Source organism: Anas platyrhynchos, chromosome Z, assembly GCF_047663525.1.
Source record: "Anas platyrhynchos isolate ZD024472 breed Pekin duck chromosome Z, IASCAAS_PekinDuck_T2T, whole genome shotgun sequence".
In the NCBI taxonomy this organism is placed as follows: Eukaryota; Metazoa; Chordata; class Aves; order Anseriformes; family Anatidae; genus Anas; species Anas platyrhynchos.
Window position 1 is genome coordinate 65,133,810 of NC_092621.1, and position 23,144 is coordinate 65,156,953.

The 23,144-nt window shown below is 36.8% G+C and overlaps 1 long non-coding RNA gene across 1 annotated transcript in view; it reads right to left on the reverse strand.

The window, feature by feature from the left end:
- Positions 1 to 801: 801 nt before the first annotated feature.
- Positions 802 to 23,144, reverse strand: part of LOC119714465 (uncharacterized) — an 85,364-nt gene continuing 63,021 nt past the window's right edge. Inside the window, exons 4-8 of the long non-coding RNA XR_005261697.2 lie at positions 12,020 to 15,082; positions 10,026 to 10,112; positions 4,398 to 4,549; positions 2,985 to 3,074; positions 802 to 2,791 (exon numbers count right to left, since the gene is read on the reverse strand). This is a non-coding gene — a long non-coding RNA (uncharacterized lncRNA). The remainder of the gene's footprint in view (positions 2,792 to 2,984; positions 3,075 to 4,397; positions 4,550 to 10,025; positions 10,113 to 12,019; positions 15,083 to 23,144) is intronic.

Consider the following 23,144-nt stretch of genomic DNA (forward strand, 5'->3'; position numbering starts at 1 on the left):
CATAAACTTGCAGGCCTCACTCCCACGATGGCTGCTTTTTCCTCAGATAATACATGAATATAGATAATAGTCTTTCAGTGTCACAGATTCAGCACAATCTCATGCTTACATGTCAGAAAATGTCCTTTCCCTTCAGATATGTTTTTAGTTACAAATGCTTTGCACATTTCAGTGGCTTTCTCATGCTGAGCACTTCATCCATGGCTGGATCTGATCCAATCTCACCATAGGCAGTGGCTAGAGTCTTACTAGCTTTACTAGGGACTGAGTGAAATTCTGTGGGTTTTATCCTCACTTCTATGACTGCAGTTCTAAACACAGTACTTAAACAGATGCTTAAATTTAAGTATGCGAGTAGTCCAATTCAAATCAAAGGTACCACTCACATGTTTATAATTAGGTCTATGCAGAAGTGCTGTTCTGGTCTGGGAGCATGTGCACATATATCTGTGGGGTTTGTTTTATATGTTAATAAATTATTGAGAGATACACATCTTATGAAAAAATGGTACTTGTCATCTTTATCATTAAAGTTGTTGAATTAATGTTATTGTTCCCTCTCTTAACTTAAAGCTTGATGATTCAATGCACTTGTAATGAGCAATTTCAGTAAGTGTGAAAGTATTATTCCTGAAGCAAAAGCATTTTGAAGACAAAGGAAAACTGAAAACAGAGATTCACAATTATGCCAGAATACCCAAGACATGATTTACACTTGTGTTATGGAGATGAGATAAACTGGTAAAATGGTCATATCACACATATAATAATTCCTTTCATACCAGAAGTAGAGCTCAGACAGTAGGTGAACAGATTGGTAGAGTATTTTATTTTTGACTGCCATACAACCGAGTAAGTCATCTGTTATATATACACACACATGTAACACAAGCACATGACGTTCAGTCATCCCTTGGGTGAGACATTATTGCAGCATAAGAACTCATAACAAAAATACTACTACTATTTTTAGCTAAAAAGATGGGAAAAATTAAGTATGTAAAATAGCTAATAAGAAGCTATTTATGATATTAAATTTTCCAATTAAATATGCACAAATCTACATACAGACTTAGGGAATGTTCCTGGAGTAAATATTACTTTCACCAGAAATACAGTTCTGGATCATCTGGTATTCACAAACATGACTGTGAATTTGGGCCAAATTCTGAAAGGTATTGGCCAGGGAAAAATGAAGACAAAATATGAATATAAATGCTTTATATTGACAGTATGAATACTTTTAGTATTTTTTTTCTCTGAAACGTGTAACTAATTTTACACTAAAAAGTGTAAAATATATATATATATATATTATACATATATATAAGCAATGTTTATATATATAATATAAGCAATGAAAATAATAAATAAGAAATTGGCATGGGTTATTTATCCAGCATTAGAACAAGAATTTAAATGGTCCAGAAATGGAAAAAAAAAAACAACACACCCCTATCCACCCACCACCATCCCCATCTAGGCTTTTAAGATCAAAGAGGAGAAAAGCAATAATGTTCTTCATTTGGATATCTCAGTGAAACATCATGATCTTAGATATAAGCAGTACCCACCTCACACAAAGCTATTGTATTTTTACTGTATGTGGAGTTTGGTATACACTAATTGATAGATTTGCTACCTCATAGACTTTTTTTAGGATTTTTAGGCAATGAGGTGTTTGGTAATAACATGTTAATGTGGCTTTCAGCAATCACAAGAGAATCTCTGTTTTATACATTTTTCAAAAGTGAGAGAATTTATTAAACTAATCCTTTTTGACAAGGTTTGCATTATATCTGCATATGTCATTCTTTGCAAATAAATAAGCTGAAAAATGCAGCCCTTTATCTTACTCAAATTTGTTGTGACACAGGCCTGATTTTTAAGTGTACCTTATTTGTAAGGATTGGATGAATAGTTTGGATGGGCTATTTTAAATCAATGGATTATTTAGACACAGTTCACTTTACTTGTTGTTCATTATTTGTGGTCTGTGATTAATTACCTGAGTATTTAAGGATTGTTTCAGTATCCTAATTGGATGCCTGAAACTTCTGAGAGCAATAAAAGAATAAGTCAAAAACAGTAATTAGTATACAAAGTGAATACTTTTGTTCACACATGAATAATTCGATATGTATATTAAAACAGAGGTTAATAAGACAAAGTATCTCTGTAATTAGTGCAATTACAAATATTTGTATAAAAATCCATTAAACAGCATTTTAAATATATTTAACCCATTCTAGTTGCAACTCTTTATCTGTTACCAAGTTAATGAAAAATAATAAAAAAATACACTAATGAAATGGGAAATCATTACTTCTTCCAGTGACAAAGGTTATTAAGTGTAGGTCAAACACAAAAGCAAAGGCGTATGCACTTAGTCTGTAGTTAGCATTATTGGCAGAGTAATTCACTAAACACTTTTGGACAGTACTGTTAAGTTAAAACTGTATCTGTCACTAAGCAAAAGGTATTTGTAAAGAGAATGCCCTAGATGATATACAGCCCATTGGCTCGTGCATACCCAGGTGAGAAGGCACAGCAAGTAATATAAAGATACTGCAATAATAAACAATAACAATTGAAATAGTAAAAACAAACAGCAACAACAACAACACACCCATGATGATGACAGTCAGAAGGACAGTCTATATGAAGTAGCAGGAATGCAACAGACATCTGGCCATGAGGACAGCAGACCTTTTAGGACTGGGTGTAGCTTTATGTTCTTTGGATAATCACAGAACAAGAAAGAGCCCAAAGTAGAAAAGAAATCCTTCAACTGGAAAAGAACAACATAGGGTGAAAAGCCCTAAAATGCCAGAGCTGTGACTGAGAGGACACAGGTCTGAACCTGTTTTTCACTGGAAGTATGTTACAAATCCTTATCTGAAGCAGCCTGATGGCCTCCAACCAGTTCATGGGGAGAAAAGCCCACACTGTACTGTGGGTTTGGAGAGCAAACTCGCACTCACCTCTGCACAGAGTAGTCTTTCTTGGACCATCTTTGGCTGAAGAGGAGGTCACCAGAGTGAAGCTTAACATGGCGTCTGCTCACCCTGTATCTGCTCCAGGAAGGAAAAGGACAAGCTTTAATGTCAGGCCTTACCACGGCTTTAACCTTTGAGGCCAAAAAAATTTCATTATCCTTCTTCCACTGAAATCCTCAGAATTTCAGAATTACTTTAGATGGTTGAGAGTGGTATGCTGGTCTCCTGTTTGTGCCTGGTGCATCTGTGTGTCTCCTGAAGCTGCCACCCTTGTGCCACAACTCACAGCTGTTAAATGAATGGCCACAGCCATGTGGGGAAGAAACACTGAGAGATACGTGGCTGGAGACACTCTTGGCAGGAGGACCTCCATGCCAAGGGAGGACTGCAGCTGTGGATGTCGGTGCTGGAGCAGGGGGAAACTGGTATAAAGAGAAAGAGCAGCAGAAAAAGACCAGTGTGCAGTGAGATGGACTCAGGATGTGTATCACACTTGACTCTAGCCTTCAGTGCTGTCTGCTGTACCTCTGGAAGAACTGTGATGGGTGTAATACACAATAAATGTTTGTTCATTGTCTTTTGTAAAAACAAGGAGTTCTGTTTGAGGAACAGGAGTTGTGAAAACTCCCTGCTGAAGTAAGGAGCTGTATAATACTTGGCTAGACACTATGAAAATTCTTTTGCTTAATGTAACAAAAAAGAGAACCCCCAACCTTCTCTCCTTCTGCATCTCAGTTGCCTCTTTTGTTTAAAGACCCTGCTACAAAGCTCATGTAACCATCTCCTGATAAGTTGCTAAACTAGTGTATCAACATCCTGCCTTCCTGTCTCACGCTGGGCCAACATGAGCAAATAAAAAAGAAGTTGAACCACAACGCTGAGGAAGACTACGGCCTTCATCTTCACGACCACCAGAGGGACAGAGACGACCCCCTAGCAACAGCGCGCGCAGCTGCAGAATATACCAGGATGTGCTGTGTAATCCTGAAATCACCAAGATATAAAAAGGGACCCTGGCGGGGGTGAGGTGCGCGCCGTTGGTGGAACTGAGACTCCCCGGCCGCCCAGCGCTGTTTTGCTTGCTGTTGCTTACTCAAATTCTTTTCTATTATTAATGCAATGCTCTCTGAAAATTAATTAAGGGAGCAACTTATAACAATGGGGATGTGGGTGTTTGTCTTAACACCTTTCCTGCAGGGAAGGCCCTGCAGTCCACCAAAATGCTTGTTTATTTGTTTACATGTGCTTTTTCTCAATGGCCAAACAGTTATTAGCAATATATGTTAATGGGCATTAAGTTAGTTTAAATGAAGTTCTCAGAACTGAGAAAATTTTACCCAGGATAAGGTAAAAATGTGAGACACATAATGAAAAAATTAATTGGGCCGATACTCTTACCATTTGCCCCACAGTGTTCAGTGACATCAGTGAAGGAAGAGCACAGGCTTTTCAGTGAGTGCTTCGCACCTATTCAGGAGACTGAAAAGCTTCATTTTCAGATGCCTTCAGAAACTCTGATTTAGTTAAATATGTTGCAACAACCTTTTCTCCTAATTAAAAAAAAAAAGAAAGAAAAAAAAAGCGGAGAGGGTTGCAAGCATTTGCATAAGTTTTCCACCTACGCTATTTAAATGTATACATGGCTACATAGCAGTAAATATGGCAACAGAAATACAGCATTTTTATATTAACTATTTCCACATATAGGAGTTTACACCAATATTTCTACTCTAGTACTAGAATGAGTCCCCTGTTCTTACATATGTCAGGTTACATTATGCCATGACCAATAACAAAGTATAGCTCCCGATTCAAGTGGGAGAATTTAGTTCTAATTTGCAAGCCAGGCAGACAGAAGACATGAAATAAGTAGGGCGCCAATGAGGTCTGCAGATGAAACTAAAGAAAGAAATAAAGTTTATTCCTACCAACGAAAATATTTTGGGAGAAAAACATTCTTAAACATTTTGTGGTTAACCAAATCAGTGGATCCGCTTGTGGTTTCAATGTTCAAGGGAAGTTGAGGTAAAACCATCAATTAAGCAAACTCATTTGCCCATAAACTCAAAATTATAAGCAATGCAAAACAGAGTCAATCCATTCCCCTCCCTCTATGAGAATTCCAGAACACTGGAATTGCACAGTTGCATAAACCATAGTGTGATCAAGAGGATGAGGAAGAAAATTGATGTTCAACCTGTTGCCAGATATAAATTCAATAATGTCTGTCCCTCCAGATTTGCATTAAATACATTAATGTGTATTCTGTATGACCTCAGAAACAAGCACAGAATAAACATGAGACAGTACTCCTGTCTGCTACAGGTGTCAGGCTGAACCAGGCTGTTCTTGAAGTTTCAGGTATTTTGGAAAGCTTGCATAAAACAGAGATGGGAATAGATGAAGTATTTTGGTGTCTTAACAGTCACAGAGCTAATCTTTCACTCAGAAAAAGAGCTGGGTGAAGTGGCAGTAATGTCAGTAAATTTTCTTTCACTCTTCTCTGACTGTTGAAGTCAGAGACTATCCACATTTTGGCTGGCTAAACAATCATGCCCAAAAAACCGTTGCTGATTGAAAGAAAACTGAAGAATCTTACAGTCCACAGTCCTATATGTTTTTTTGTTTTGTTTTGTTTTGTTTTGTTTGTTTGTTTGTTTGTTTGCTTTTTGGTAAATATTCAATGCTCTATAAAATACACCACCTAACTATTCTACCTCAAAACTGGGTGCCATATAAAAATCAGTGCACATAATACTGATACTCCCTGCACTGATAAAAGAAAGAAGCAGTTGCACTGGAAAGATAGTTACACTACTATATAAACAGCTCATGATAATGGTCAGAATCAGGACCATGCACCCTGTCAGATGTACAGACGCCAAGATTAACTCTGATCATAACCAAGAATGGAATTTGAAATTGGTAATATAGTGCTGAATTTTCTCTCCGTTTTCTAAAAGGAGATTCATTTTGTCTAAATGTAGCTTATGCAAATATAAGAATAGGATCAGGTCTCAACATATATAAATATTCTTTAAGTTGGTGAAAAATTACGTATTTTTAGTTAGACATTAAAGCCAGTTTTAAAAAATGATATTTGAAGAAATGTAATATGCTCAGGGAAAACACATAAGATATATTGAATGGCAATGTGTAGGGAGAAAAAAAACCCTTATTCCTCTGTATCCCAACATTTATCTTAAAATGGTCTTTAGCAGCCCAGATTTTAAAATGTTCTGACATCATTTCGCAGCCAGCTTGTCACTGTGCTAGAAAAAAATTGGTGCCTTAGTTGATGCATTATTTTGGCATTTTAGTTGTTTAGAAGGCTTTCTACAGGAATTAGAATTATAACTTCCATTGACATGGACTGTATTTTGGATGAAAGCTTACCTGACTAATAAGCTTGATAGGAAATTGGGGTTCCCCTGGAAACCAAAATTAATCATTTTGGATCTATTATAGTGTACAATAAAGTTTTGTTACTTAATTATTTTCTGTGTGACAATTCTTTTCATTTTTATTAGAGAAGATTCATTTCTTCATCTGAAAAGCTCTCCCCATTTGGCTCATGAACAATCAAGGTATTTGTTACAGCCAAAGTATTTTGGACTCTGTTTTGGAGCTCTGACATAGCCTAGAAATGTTCTGCCATGCATTACACAGTAGGATTTCAAATACAAGTGCATGGTAAACAATTACGCCTCATTTGCATTTTACAATTAGGTTTCACTTACATTTTACTGTGATTTTAGCATGCATAAAATACTTTATTTCACATCTGTACAAAATCTACAAACCATGAATTTAAGCATCCCATTTTTTGACATGTTATTCCACATGCTAAGTGTCAGTAGTCTTCATTTGGTTGAACAAAACCTAGGAATTATACAAGAGTGAGCCCAAATTGAAATGAAATGACTGAAATCTAAAAGCCAAGCTAAATCATTTACAGCAGCTTTGTTAGAGGCTGAGAGATGAAATGCAAATTCTCTGTGGTGTAAAATAAAGTATGTTTAAACCATGTCATATGTTATAAAGGTCTCTGCTGGTAGATTTTTGAAAGAGTGTAATTTTATTAGAGCATAGATGATATCCATCAATAGGAAATCAATAGGTAGTGCTAGATTCTAATTTTAAACAGTTGGATAAATGCAGGTGGTAATTAAATAAGGAATTTCATGATTATACCCTCAGCCAGAAATGGTATAATTTCAACCATCCTGCATAAGGTAATATTCCTTTATATTTAATTGTGTTCTAAGATTCAAATAGCTAGATGACAAACTATCTATGGAAAAATTACTGCCAGATGTTTTCTTTTTAAACTTTGAAAAACAATGCTCTGTAGAATACAAGCTTTTATTACTCCCAAATAAGATTTTCCTATGTTCAGCTTATTTTCTTTTTGTAGTCATCTTACAAAACAGTGTTACAGCTGCTGCAGTGTGTTTATTGTTCACGTCTCTTTATAAAAAAAATTCATCTACTCACAGTATTTCCATTTTACCAAGTCTATGATTCTTTTCTTTCTCAACATGGAAATAATGCTCACCTGTAAATAGCACTTTTTCTCAGCACAGTAACATGAGAATTAGGTACAGGGTCACACGCAGACTTATGATGTAGTGACTAAGTCCTTCTTGACAATATCAGTTTTGTGTAAATATCAGTTCTTGTTGTGTGTGTGTGTATATATATGTATATATATATACGACCTAATAGGAGAATTGGAGAGCCAACATGATGATATCCACTACATCCTATTCTTGTCTGTGCCACTGTGAAATCTCAGGCTAATGACTAATTGCTATTACTATTACTATTACTATTAATTACTATTACTGTTACTGTTACTATTAATTACTATTACTATTACTATTACTATTACTATTACTATTACTATTACTATTACTATTACTATTACTATTACTATTACTATTACTATTACTAATTATTTTCTGGTCTAGTCTGCTCTTCTTCAAAAAAAGAATTTATCCCTATCTCAGAAAGGCTGTATTTTAGTTTCACCTCTAGCTTTCTTGATGCTTGGGAATTGGCAACATCAGAGTGGGATCAGTCTGGTACTGGGTAACTTACCCACCTGTGCCCAGAGACAGAAAATGCAACAGGGAGTCTACAGAGGTAATTTAGAATTACTGCACCTATATCTGGGGCTAAAATCTCTGAACAGGCCACACTATCTCTCACAGATACGTCAGCTCTGGCATAGGAATTTTTGAACCACATTCTCTTAAATGCCATCTATTGCACCATTGGTCTAGGTCTCCCAAGCTGAAGCTTGATAGTGGATGACTCGGTAGAGGCGTAAAATTATATTTGCAAAAATAAGTTTGCAGCTGTACACCTGTACTGTCTTAAATAGCGCATTTGGAGTATAATTATGAGCATTTGATTTGATGATTCCTAAATCTGTCATAGAAGCTCACTTCAAATATCCTTTCTGCAAAATCTTGCAGTCTTGAAATCTACTCCGAAGTCAGTTGTTTGTCAAACAACTTCTTGCAGAAATATCTCAGAACCGCAACATTTCTCTAAGGTCATTTTTTTCCCTTCATTAAACCAGCTATACATCATGCCTTTGCCTGTAACGTGCTCCAAGTGACATGCTCTTGGAGCTGAACCAAGTTCTGCTCCAAGTACGTATTGCAGCATCCAGATTTTTGATGTTGCATCATCAAAATGTCATGCCTAGTGTTACTACCATAGAATCATAGAACGGCCTGGGTTGGAAGGAACATCAAGGATCACCTCGACCCCCCTGCCATGGGCAGGGATGCCACCCACTAGATCAGGTTGCTCAAGGAGGTTATCTAACCTGGTCTTGAACACCCCCAGGGATGCGGCATTGACAGAATCTACTAGGTCTTTAAATAGCTTGAAGTTTGCTCTTCAGAAATAAAGGGTCCTGATTTTGCTCTTTGCCTGTCCCATATTTCTGGAGATCACAAACTCAACCAGTGTATTGTCACTGCAGCCCAGACTGCTTCTAGTCTTTACCCTTTTAGTGAGCTCTTCCACACTGCAGAGCACCAGGTCCAGTAGCATTTGTCCTCTGGTTGGTGTGTCTAATACCTGGACCAGGAAGTTATCCTCAACACACTCTAACAATCTCCTGGATTGCTTACAGCCTACTGTGTAGTTTTCCCAGCAGACATCTGGGTGGTTGAAGTCTCCCATCAGGATGAGAGTGTGTGAGTGTGATGCATCTTGTAGTTGAAACAAGAAGGCCTCATCCACAAATTCCCTTGATCAAGTGGCCTGTAGTAGACCCCGACCACAAACCATCATTTATTGGTGCAGTCTTTGACTCTCACCCATAAGCTCTCAACTTACTAAAACACCTGCTACTATCATAATCCTCACTCATTGTTTTATTATTCTGTAATTTTAGTCAGAGTTGTAGCCAGCCTGATCACTCCTACAAAGTTTTGTTGAACAGGTTCTCTCACAGTTTCTTATTTACCTTTATGTGGTGTAAAAATAAAATAAAATAAAATAAAATAAAATAAAATAAAATAAAATAAAATAAAATAAAATAAAATAAAATAAAATAAAATAAAATAAAATAAAATAAAATAAAAAAGCATTCTGCAGTTAGAAACAAACCAACCAACTAACCACCACCAACAACAACAAAACAAACGGGGTGGTTCGGGGTGGCTCAGGAGCAGTTCAGGCTGGATATCAGGAAAAGGTTCTTCACTGAGAAGGTGGTCAGACACTGGAACAGGCTCCACAGGGCAGTGGTCACAACACTGAGCTTGCTGGAGTTCAAGAAGTGTTTGGACAATGCTCTCAGACATAGTGTCTGATTTTTTGGGTGGTCCTTTGGGAACCCAGGTGTTGGACTTTATGATACTTGTAGGTTCCTTCCAACTCAAGATATTTTGTGACTCTATTATGGGTCTTTCAAAAAACAAAACAAAACAAAACAAAACAAAACAAAACAAAAAAAAAAACAACAAGAGATTAAAAAGTTAATGGTAAAGTGAATTTTACCTTCCAAGTTATTTGACTGACACAGTGCAGCCAAGAAATGCTGTCTGCTAGTTTCAAATGACATGTCACACGGGTAGAATTCCTTTGCTGTCAGGGAGGAAAGATAAGGGTAAGTATTGTACATTCAGTACTTCAGTTCCCCAGAAATGAAAAAGGCAGAACATTCCCACAACACAGAGAGCTGGCTATACCTGTGTGAAACTGAGGTATCTTTAAGTCCCGAACACACACGTATATATATATATATTAAATATATATATATTTAATAAATATATATATTAAAAAGGTATATATATTAAAAAGGTATATATATATATATATACATATATATATATATATATACACCTTTTTATTAATGTGGTTGTCCCACAATATACCTCAGCCATCTTTTAGGTTTTTCACTTGAACTGCTCTCTTGATTCTGACCTCACATGTGGGTGTGTAAACCAGGAATTATTTAATTGAACTCAGTGAATACACATCAGTGTGGCAAATTTAGAGTCATATCTTGCTTGGGAGTAATTCCAAGTCTAGTACCAAAAGCTAAGAGTTATATTACATTTAGAACTTGGCACAATGTTGTAAATAAAGGGTCAAAAGATAGATATTTTATGTCATTATCAGCCATGTACATTGCACTTTCCAAAGAAAAATGTTGATCTAATTGACTTGAAAATACCTTTCAGTCACAGCTGCCAAATTCTTTTTATTAGCAAATGTAGAAGAGTTTTACTTTCTGTCATTCTCTTAATAAATGTAGATACAAGGATGATCAGAGAAAGTATAGCCAGCTTTTAAACTGCTTTTTCTTCACTCCTGTGCACTTGCTTTGGCACCTAAAATTCATCTTTGCAAAAAATTAGAGACATCTTAGTCCAAAGAAGTGATAGAGAAAATCCATTTGTTTTTCATATGTTAATTCAATAGGTGTTTTCCTATTTATTCTGGTTTTTTTTTTTGGTTTTTTTTTGTTTTTTTTTTTTGGATGCAAGAAAGCAAGTAAGTGACTATATAGGTAAAGCATTCTTTATTTGTGAAAGTTAATCCTTGGCTTCTCTTATTCTGTCATGATCTGAAGATGAAACAGATAGATATCTAACCTTGGTGGAAAAATCCAGCATATTCATTGCCCCAGTAGCACTTGCTACAGCACAACAATCAGAATGTAAAAGGTAATCAGATCATTAAAACATCATAAAGGGATGAAGTGGGAGCATGATCCCATTCCCATTTCAGGCATTTCCAATGACCAAGAGATTTTGCTGTCCACATGGGGAAGAATGGCTTGGCTAGAGGTGTTAGCTGCCACTTTTATGTGTATTAGGCTACTAACAGGGCAAACCAAAATTTATGAGGTCAAAAAGAGAACAAGAAAAGTTGTAGGTCCAGGACTTGTGGTACCTGAACACAAAGCCTTGATCTACAACAACTTTGCTAAGTGACCTAAAGCAAGTCACTTATCTTTTTGAGCAACAGATCCCCCACTGTAGAATACAGAAAATTGCACTTCTGTCATGCTCATGTTAGTGAGATGAGAATATCTATAAGAGGCACCATGAACTACTCACATTCTATGCTATCAAGGAATGTAGTATCATGGAAGTAAATCTTCAAGATGTGAACAGCATACTCGAGTTCTCTTACACAAAGCAGAGAGAACCCTTCTTGCACAGCGTCATCTGCCATATTTCATCCTACAAAAAGGATGCAGTTTTTTCTATGCTTTGGCTTACATTTCTGTAGATATTTTGTCACAAACCTGAATTTTCATATTACAGCTACACTAGCAATCTTGGTTATCAGAAACAAAGCAAATACACTTTGGAGATTTGTACACAACTAAAAACATGCAAAGAAATTTGAATCAGCTCATGTAGAGGTATGATCTAAGGTCACTATATTGAGGCTATTGCCTTATTAGTCTTAATAACATGCTCCAGAAGGAAACACAGCAGTGGTATGGAGGTTTATTCTTTTCCATCAAAAATGTATACCTAATTAAATGGGACTGCTTGCTTTTTCATTTTATCTGAAGCCTTCATTTGGCAGGCAGGGTCCAAAAGTAAGAACTTGTACCATGACAGTCCTTTGTGCCACAAGAAAAGAAAAGAGAAAGCTTTATATATATATATATAATACATATACATTTTATATACATTTATATATGTATAAATGTTTCACCCAGTCAACAGCTCTGGTGTTCATAAGTCCAATTCCCAGGAAATCCTGTTCAAAATATGTAGTTCTGCTTCATAAACTGTGCAAATCTAATATTAATTGCTGCCAGTGTATTAGTCCACCTGAGGTTCTTTTCTAAAACAGAGTTTATAGGCAGCACAGTGTCTTTTACCACAATATACACTCTTGAATTCTGGTGAGCTCTCAAATCCTTATATATAAAGTTTATTTCCTGCCGTGGCTCCAATTTACTTTTTCATAGTGTTAGCAGATTTCCAACTGTGATTTTCTATATCTGTTGCAAATGTTCAACAATTTACAGGATAATTTTTTTTTTTTTTTTTAAAAAAAAGCTTTAAACATATAAAGATTAAAGAATGAATGTGCAATCAGCATATAGAGAAACCAGCTTTTGCAGGAATGAAATAGGTGGTTCAGCTTCTTAAACCCCAGAGGAATTTATAACATCTACATTCAGTGCTACCTCTCTTTTGTGTACTTCTTTCTACTAAATAGGTTCCCTAGAGAGATGGCTTGGTAAACTAGAAAGTAGAGCAGTAAAACATTATTTTCCTTTCTGACATTACATGGATAATGTCCAAGCACTTGTTTCCAATAACAAATTTAATACATTATATATGGTTAAACCATTCTCATAGGTGTCTGTAAAGAGATAAACTGTTACCTTCTTCGGTTCAAAGCAGGAGGTTCTTCTAGCCTCTGGGGTCATTAAAGAAGAATCACTTCTAGATGGTTTCTTCATGGTGTGGTATGCACAGAGGCTGTACTGAACCTGTGGGATCCTGACCAGAAGCCAAGGATGCTTGCAGAAGCATCTGCAAGTTTCCAAGACCGTCTGCAATTACAGAGAAAATCTCCCTCTGACAAACAAGCCTCTGCCTGCAGTGATTGACAAGGACTGCATACATAGGTGCAGACATTTGATTTTGGCCTGCTGAATTCACAGGGACTCCCGCTGTGTCAGACAAAGGTGGTTTAGTTTGTGCTTTCAACAGTGGCTTGAAGTCTTTTCTATGGCTGTATTTTTTAGAGACTGTATTTGGCAACAAGGTAATTTTAAATCCCTCTGTACTGTATTCCTCCATAAGCAGTATATTGTAGGATGTTGAAGTTATCTGGCCAGTACCTACACCCTTATCCCAGCAGCCTCTACTAAATCAAATGGTTGTTACTTTGCAAATCCACAACCCACTGGCCTTGTTGTCCACATGTCTTCCAACATGCAGGAGCCATTGCCATTGAACATGCTTGCAAGCAAAGTGATGAATAGTACCCACCACATGTAAGCAGTACAATAAAACAATATGAACAATGATTCGGGTTTGATATCTTAGGTGCATAAAGACTTTTACGCATGTCCTGTAGTTATATAACAGCTTCGCTGTTGTAATTATGCACAAACATAAACCTTTTCTTAGCAGTACTATGGAAACCACATGTGTAGGTTTTGACGCAAACAGACACTATAATGTTATAATGTGGATAAAGTGATAACCTTTTTTTTTTTTTTTTTCCCAAGTCCCAAATTACAAAATATGTTAGAACAATTTAGATCTTTCAGAAACATTATCATATGTATCTTTATTTATCATTTCCTCACAGTTTCATAAGATGCACAAATATTTTATCATCAAAAATTATAAGTAGTTGATCCATTTAAAAGATAATCATCCCATTAGTTTATTTGAGAATTTAATATCACTATAGAAACAGAATTAAATGATAAATCACTTTTCTTATAAGAGAATGCTATAGTCTTTAGAAAATAAAGTATAAATGGATATATAAAATAAATAAATACAAGTTGTTAACTTCTGTTGTGAATATAGATATTTAGTGAGAACTGTAGTTATGGCAGGATGTGGCTGATGACTTCTAAATATTTTATAGAGACAATATTTTCCTACAATAAAGAATTTTACCATGTAATGCTGCATGATTACATGAGACTACTAGATTCAGGGACAAGGAAATAGTAGGAAAATATAAATGAGATCAGAGTTGGTGACACTCTTTCATGAATTGTCCAGAGTTCAATTAGTAAAAGTTAGTTTTTCCTGCTATGCTCTTATGTTTGTGGCTATCAAAATTATAAAGCATATTCAAGTATAAATGATAGAATAAGAAGACATGGATCACGAAATAATTACAAAGCAGGCCCTCCTATCTAGGACATGCACACATGCACTGCAGTGCTATCTCATCAGGGAACCAATTGCATACAGGAGCCTTTCGGAAGAAAGATGTAGGAACATATTTGCTCCTATTTGGGGAATGATGCGAGGGGTTATTTTTGAATGATTAATTAAAAGGAATCAATCTTCATTGCATTGCCACTGACATGAAAAGCACCATAGCTGTGCAATAATCGCATGCAATTATTCAACTACCCCTTTGGCAAGGACAACGTAATTAGTCCTGGTAGTGTCGAGAGATTTTCTTTATACCCAACAAATTGGCAGTTTTAATCAAGTGTTGCTGAAAATTTATCATAACACAGGGAAAACAATAGGTGAAGGTACAAGGCCCCAAGCTGTGTGACTCCTATCTGCAACAGTACAAATTTACAATAGTACCAATGATGAATACTACCAATCCCTGAATAAGCTGATTATAATTATGTATCTGTATCAGGCACAATAGTGCGTATTTGTTTAAAATTTTGGACACAACCCTTTTCAAGCTTCATTATTAAGGCTGCTCAAGACATCAGCCAGCAACTCAAGCCCTCTTTGCTGCCATCCCCTGGTTTCCTTACCTTTATACCTACTACCATGTTCACCGTGAGTGAGCCCAAAGGTCTGCCAGGGAGCTGAGGATCTGTCAGGAAACACTCTGTGGGGCCAGGCTTCACAGGGCTGTAAACAAGCAAGTCCAGAAGGGTCAACATGCAGCTGGCCCTGTGCATGGACACTGGGCTGCCACTGGGTGCAAGACACCTTCATGAGCAGCTCCAGGAGCATGTGGCCATCCTGCTGTGAGCCCAGCCAGCCATAACACACATGTATCCACACACCTGGCAGGTGCATAAGAGTGTTTTAAGCACTCTTGAACCTTCCCCCCTACCCCCCCCCCCCCCCCCCCCCCCAACACCCTGCCATTTGTCAGATTTCATTGCTCCCACAGTTTTTGTCCTTGTACTCACATCCAGCAGTCAGCTTACTGCAGCATTGCTAGCTGCAACAGGATTATGCCAGTACCAAATTTGGTAGCCACTGTGGACTTCTTTTTTAGCATAGCTGAAAGGAGTACCATTCAAACTGCCATGGGAACATTTTACAGATGTGGTTTGCATGTGCATTTTGCTGACATGACAGAAATCAGACTTACAGAGGTAGCCATCAGAAAAGATAGCATGTGCTAGAAATTGTTGCACATCTGAGGTAGTACCTGATCCAAGCACAGAGATTCATCTGTATCTCACATACTGTTGTATGCTGTAAATGTGCATGCTGGTTTCTTTGCTAAATCTTTAATAGATATTGCTTATTTATTTTTAAATTGCAATTGGAATAAATATTTCACTGGTAGGAATTAGTCTGCCAGGGAAACAGGCAGCGTGGGCAATCGTCCCAGTGAATCCGTAGAATACAAGATCATTTTAATTGCTACTTATTACTCTCACCATGTCTATTTGAATAATAATTCTTTAATGTGAAAAGTGAAAGAAAGTACACTCCACAGATAATATACCATCTTGAAAAGACATCTGATTCAACAAGCTCAAATCTAGAGCCAACAGTTTTTCACTCACCCTGGAAATTAATGTTTGTTTTAAGCTGGAACACTTGACAACGAGCTGTGTCCCCTTATCTACACAGAAGGTTTGGTGAACTGTTAGTTCAGACCACACTAGTTTGTTTTACTCAGGCCCAAAATACTGGCAGAAAAACCACACTTTTCCTCATAAATGCGGTCTGTTTTTTCACCTCTTTGGAGACTAGAAAGAAGAGGGGGAAAAAAGGCCAATTCAGACCTCTATTCTTTTTCCTTTCCGTTCATTTTTTTTTTATTTTTATTTTTTAAAAGCAATTCTTAACACAGCTATAACAAATGGTGTTGGCCTGAATTGTAACACAAAGAAATCAGTAAGATAATGGCAGCTGCATGCCTCTCTCTGCCTTCAAGCATTTTGTTCAGCTTTTTAACCTTTTTCTTCTAGACAGGTTGCTCAGTGACTTCATACCTTCTACCTTTACTTGTCTTTTTCTGCGGGAAGAAGTAGTATGTTGTCTTTTTAATATCCACGGTCTCTAAGATAACTTTTGATCTTAGAATGCAAAACTTTTCCTTAGGCTACATTTCCATTTTCAGTGTTTTATAACCCCATGAGTGGCACTGCTTTGCACAGAAGTGGAAACATCCATTACTTACAGGAATGTGTTTGTTTATTGCATTATTCTATATTTAGTTGATAGAACACTTCTTCCCCATATACCTTCCCCCCCCCCCCCAAAGAAGAAAAAAAAAAAAATAGGAGAAAGGAGAGAGAGAGAAGGGAGAAAATTTTTGTTACATGTACACAAGAGGTTTTGTGTATAATCTGAATAACTTCTACCTCTGAAGAGGTCTCTTAATGACTTTGCTAAAGAAGTCTTGTCAAACATACTCAAAAGCTTTTGATTCATATGAATAAGTTACAAATTGAAAAAATTTGGCACAGCATAGCACAAGATAAAGAAACTTAATGATAGGGCAGAAGCATGCAAGTGTTGATCAAATATAAAGTTACCAACTTTCAAAGAATTTTAATTCTTCAGCATTATGTTTTCTTGAGAGCAGTTAATTCTAGTGAGTGCTGTGGAAACTGTATAACTAATGCACCCTGATGGGGATATGTGTTATTCTCTTCCATATTCCTGTATAGTATAAATAGCACAACAGCAGTAGTTGAAACAGAATTGAATTGTTTTGGACAGATGGATAGAAATAGGAAATGTACAGACTAAATCCACTTCACAATGCATTGGCTATTTTCTTCCTTCCTTCCTTCCTTCCTTCCTTCCTTCCTTCCTTCCTTCCTTCCTTCCTTCCTTCCTTCCTTCCTTCCTTCCTTCCTTCCTTCCTTCCTTCTTTCCTTCCTTTTCTCTCTGTGTCCTTCATTTCTGTCTCATGTGCTGCTTCCAACAAGTTTCATGATTTTTTTCATTGTCTGCTGGTCGAGTATTTTGAGAAGTGAAGGGTGATCACAGGAAGCAAGGAACAAAGATGAATATTGAAGACTCCGTGATATAGGAAGAAAGGAAAATGGAAGTAGCAGGAGGGAAGATGTGACTAGATGTAGAAATCAAAGAGAGGGAGGGAGGAAGAAACTGCTCCGGAAGAATTAGGGAAGAGGAGAAGACTGGATTTTGCAACAGTATTGTGCCCTAGTGGGACTAATGTCATTAAATGAGTGCAGAATGAACTTGTGAAGGACTGTACAGAAAACGGTGCCAGCAAAATACAATAAAAAATACAAGAAAAATCAGAATTCAAAGGAGGAGAAGATATTGCAGAGTAGAAGATAGTGCAGAGGCAGAGGCAGAAAAGAAAGAAAATTTGAAAAAATGGATGGAAATGTCAAAAGGGTTAAAATCTCAGAGTAAATATTATTTGTGGTCTTTTGTGTTTTTATCTGTTTTTCTAATATGAGGTCTGAAGGTCCATATGGGAATTGAAAATCTGAGGAATACCGAACTCTACAAAATTTAGTTGATAAAGTGGTAGTAATAAATTGGGGAGAGTTCTTGCTCCCTGATGGAAAGAGAAAAATGAATAACGCTCAAATTACACAAATGGTAGAACTGATCTAATAGAGACTTCAGAGAAAAAGCTTGGATCTGGAACATTTAGATTATCTTTTGCTCACTTTTCTGATTTTTCTTTTTTTAAAAAATATTATTGTTGTTGTTGTTGTTGTTTTTATTATTATTATTATACACGAGACCTTAGGTAGAAACTTTTAATTGAGAATATCTGATACAAATGCACATGGGAGAACATTTATCCATGAACTTTATCTTTATCAGACAAGCAAGCATACAGATGCTGAAAGTGCCTACCTGGCCATCCTATATTTAGGATGGCCAATTACTCATTGGAAATGTGACAAGAGAAAATTGAAAGTAAAGTCTGCTAGACAGCCAATAAATCAGGCTTATATCTTCCTCTCTCTTTCAGCCTGTAAGGAGCCCAGGTATTTTAAAACTAGATTCCAGGAAACCAGCCAACAGGAAGACATGAAAAGAGTACAGGAAAATATTTTAACTCCATTACAATTTTCTTTGCTTTAATATTTTTATGTTTCTCTGCCTCTGTCAAATGCTTCTAATCCTCTACCAGGGAGACACAAACCCCAGTGATTCCTTGTGGAACTTGCAGCCCTTTCAAATGATTTTAAAAACCATGGCACAGAATGAGGTGACTAACCATTCGTTAGACACTCAAAAATGAGCAGTTCATAGCTCATCCCTCCCTCCTTTTTTATAGTTATTAAATGCATACATTGTCAATAAATTAGAAAACAAAACTAAAAAAATAAAGCTAAGCTTCGTACTCAACTCCTATTCTGAAGTGAGAAACAGGATGGGGTAAAATTGTAGGTCCTGTTTCTAAATGTGGCGTGAACACTTAGAAACAAGAGTCATGGGGTCCTGAATTAGATTTGTAAATGCTTGGGTAATATTTAGAAATTGCTGCCTGGCTTCTGACTCACTGATTCTTTCTGAAAAAAAAAAAAAATCCCCTCAGCAGACTTGATAAATTGCTCATGATGAGCAGTTCAGTCAGCTCCCGATATGACTGAAGGAGCAGGTACAACAAGGGAGATTAAAAAGCCTGGTTGCACTCCTATATTGAGGTCAGGAGAAACAGAAGTGATAATAGATGAATGCAGACCAGGATTATACCTGTTATTACGCTCTCTCTCTCACCTTCTACATAAATAGAAGGTGGATAAGGAATTGGCTTGAAGGACACACCCAGACATCTGTGGTCAACAGCTCTGTGTCCAAGTGGAGGCCAGTGACAAGCGGTGTACCTCAGGGATCTGTCCTCAGAACAGTACTGTTTAATATCTTTATTAACAACATGGTGGGATCAAGTGCATCCTCAGCAAGTTTACAGATGACACTAAGCTGAGTGGTGCAGTTGATAAAACAGAAGGAAGGGATGTCATCCAAATGGACCTGGATAAGCTTGAGAAGTGGGCCAACATGAACCTAATGAGGTTCAATGAATCTACGTGCAAGGTGCTGCACCTGGGCTGGGGCAATCCCAGACATGAACTCAGTCTGAGAGAAGAACTCACTGAGAGCAGACCTGCAGAGAAGGACTTAAGGGTTCTAGTGGACAAAAAGACCGCCATGAGCCAGCAGTGTGTGCTTAGAGCCCAGAAGGCCAACTGCATCCTAGGCTGCATCAACAGAGGGGTAGGCAGCAGGTTGAGAGAGGGAATTGTCCCTCATCTTCTCTGCCCTTGTGAGGTCTCATTTGTAGTGCTGCATCCAGGGCTGGGTCACCCAGCACAAGAAGGATGTGGAGCTGTTAGAGTGTGTTCAGAGGAGGGCCGTGAAGATGATCAGAGGGCTGGAGTACCTCTCCTGTGAAAACAGGCTGAGAAAACAGGCTTTTCAGCCTACGGAAGAGAAGCTTTGGGGAGACTTCATCTCAGCCTTTCAGTACTTAAAGGGGTCTTATAAAAAGGATGGAGAAGGACTTTTTACTTAGGTAGATAATGATAGGACAAGGGGGAATGGCTTTAAACTAAAAGAGGGAAGAGTTAGATTTGAGGTTAGGAGGAAGTTCCTCACTCAGAGGGTGGTGAGGCACTGGAACAGGTTGCCCATAGAAGCTGTGGATGCCCCATCCCTGGAGGTGTTTAATACCAGGTTAGATGACCTGCCCTGAGCAACCTGATCTAGTGGGTGGTGTCCCTGCCTATGGCACGGGGGCTGAAACTAGATGATCCTTAAAGTCCTTTTCAACCCAGGCCATTCTATGATTCTATGATACTGAAGAGTGGTTTGAAATTCTTGCTGTTGGCATGGGGGCTCTGTCATTAAAATGTTGAACTTAGTATCTAAACAAACAAACAACAACAACAACAAAACGCCATCACCAACAGAAAGAATCAAACAAACAATAACAAACAGGGGGCACCTTCACATTCTCCTTTTCTCACATTCCACAACAGGCCATATTATACTGAGTTGAAAAGTCCAGTTACTCACAAACGAAATTGTACCTTAACAACAGTTACACCATATAATTTGTCTTACTGCTGGAATTCACATTCATTTTACCGGGCTTTGTCACATTTGTTTATTCAGAAACCACTCACTGAGACTCGAGTAATACAGCATGGAGAGACAAACACCACAGCTTGATGCTGTGCAGTTTAGCTAAGAACATAAGATGAAGTCCACTGAGGTCCTCTGAAAATCTTACAGTCAAGCTAAAGTAAAACAGAAAATACCAAAATGTGCCCCATTCCTGCTCACCTTCAAGATAGTCATAGGGTTTCTACAACCAACATCAACTGGAACAGATTTAGATCCATTTTAAAGATTAATCCCAGATGTTTTAAGGCTTTTGGTTTATCCATCATCTCATTGCCAATTTGGCAAACAAACATTCAGAAAGTCAGAATTTGTATATGTTATTTTATCATTCACTGTGGGGTTTATTATTATGTGTCAATGTTACAAACAAATGCCTCTAGGATAAGTAAAATCTCATCTTCTCTCAAGATATTAACATTTACAAATATTTGCTTCAGTCCCTTAGAGATGATAATATTCTTCAGCTGTTATCTTTTGACAAGTTACAGATATGGGAAAAACACTCATGGCCTGATCTCTCCTTGCTTACATTGTTATGAATTAGGAGTAACTCCAAGAAGTGAAAGCATTTACATCAGAGTAAAAACTGATTAACAAGAGCAGGACTGAGTGCAGAATTATACTGTGAGACTCACACATAAGCACAATCTGCAACTAAGAATAAATGTGTTTAATGTAACCTTCACAAGTCATCAGCACAGATTCCTTTCATTTTGTTCTCTGTTTATTCACATCACAAAAGGTCTTTGTTTAAAAATTTCATGGGCTTTGTTTAACAAAAAAACATATCAAGAAAGCAAACCTCAACAAGTGGACTGATAGATTATATTTGTAAACAGTGAAATACTGAAATTACACTGGATGGACAAATTCAAGTGCTTTATTTCCTCAGCAGGAAAAGGAAGATCATGCTACATATTTATATTATGCATATTTATATATTTTTTTTCATTTAACTCCCTATTTTTTTTTAACTTTTTTTTTTTTGTTTGTTTGTTTTTACAGCCCACAAAATAATGCATTTGCTGTTCTTTATTTTCCCATAGACTGTAAAGAAAAGTTGAGGAGGACAAGATGATTACCTAGGCAATTTTGAACGATTTTTGAATTATCGGCACTACTTTTTCTTCTGAAAAAGATGAATCAGGGTTTGGCATGAAGAACTTTTTACCATCTATTTTATTGTCTGTTTACTTATACTGACACAGAGAAATTCAAATGTAAATAGCTATTAATTACACTCATTATTATACAAATTCAAGTAAGGAACAGCCTCTGACCAGAAGAGCCTCCCACCTAAACAGAGAAGACGGATGAAAGAAATAAACAGGTTTGTCTTTTCAATTGCTCATCATTTTCAGATACATATGGGAAACAGTGCTCCAGAGATGAGATTATTTTCCTCAGATTTATTCATAAAGAGTGGGACAGAGTCAAGAGCTGTAGCTGGTATTGACAGATGCCTACCCACTCTATGGGCACCAAATACAGAGCTGTGCCCACCTTTCCCAAGCCCTTTGCAACCATGTACCCTCAAAATTTGCAGTCAAAAATGAAACCAGGACAGGGAATGAGTTAAAGAAATAGATTCTTAAAAATATTCAACTTAATATCCTTCCAGTTTAGGCACTTGGTAATCTTAGAGGATAAACTGAATTCTTGCCAGAGCTATGGGATTCAGAAATATTGGATTATTCTGCTGACAATTAGCGGGTAAGCACCGTAGCAAAATTCTTAGTCATTTTTTTTCCTATTCAGTTTTGAAACGTTGTGTTAAAACTACATGAAATCATCATATTAAACCTTCAAAATATGATGATTGTTTGTACTTTAGGCAAGTACAAACAATTTTTTTTTTCTAAACTTAAAACAACAACAACAAATAAACAAGCAACAAAAAATAAACAACAAAAAAACCCCATAGTTTTAGCTTTAACTTTTTAAATTACCTCAAAATAGCTTTTTTAGTGAATTTGAACACATACACATTTTTTTCTTGATAGTATCCCAAAATTCACTTTGGCTGGATGGAAGGCACTTATATGTAGATTTCTCAGAGGATTAATATATCTAAATGTGTATTTGGAACCAGGCCCTAGGCTTAAACAAAAGTACAATTAATGTACAGTATTTCCATACAGGTATTTCATTTAACCAGGCCAGATCATTTAAAAAAGAAAAAAAAAAAAAAAAAGAGAGAGAGAGAGAACCTTAATCAGTGTCCTCTAAAGTAATCATCAACATCATCAGCACTGACTTTTGGAATTGAATTTTGAAGACATTACATAAGATCTAAAGTGATTCTTTAGCACCCTTTATCACAGCCAGTTGCAGATCCAAGGTCTGGGCTGATTTTTAGTCCACTGTTATTACATTAAAAAGCATTACTCATTAATTAAAATTAATAGAGCCATTTCTTTAACATGCTACAAATTAGCTTTAGAAATGGGATTATATTAGGGAGCTACTTTCTCACTTTATTCCAAACTCCTTGTCTTAGGAAGGCAAGGGATTTTCAGAGTATTTATCATTAGTCTATCTCAACGCAAAAGAAGAATAGCTGAATGTGCTTGCTGTCTATGATTTAGGTAACCAC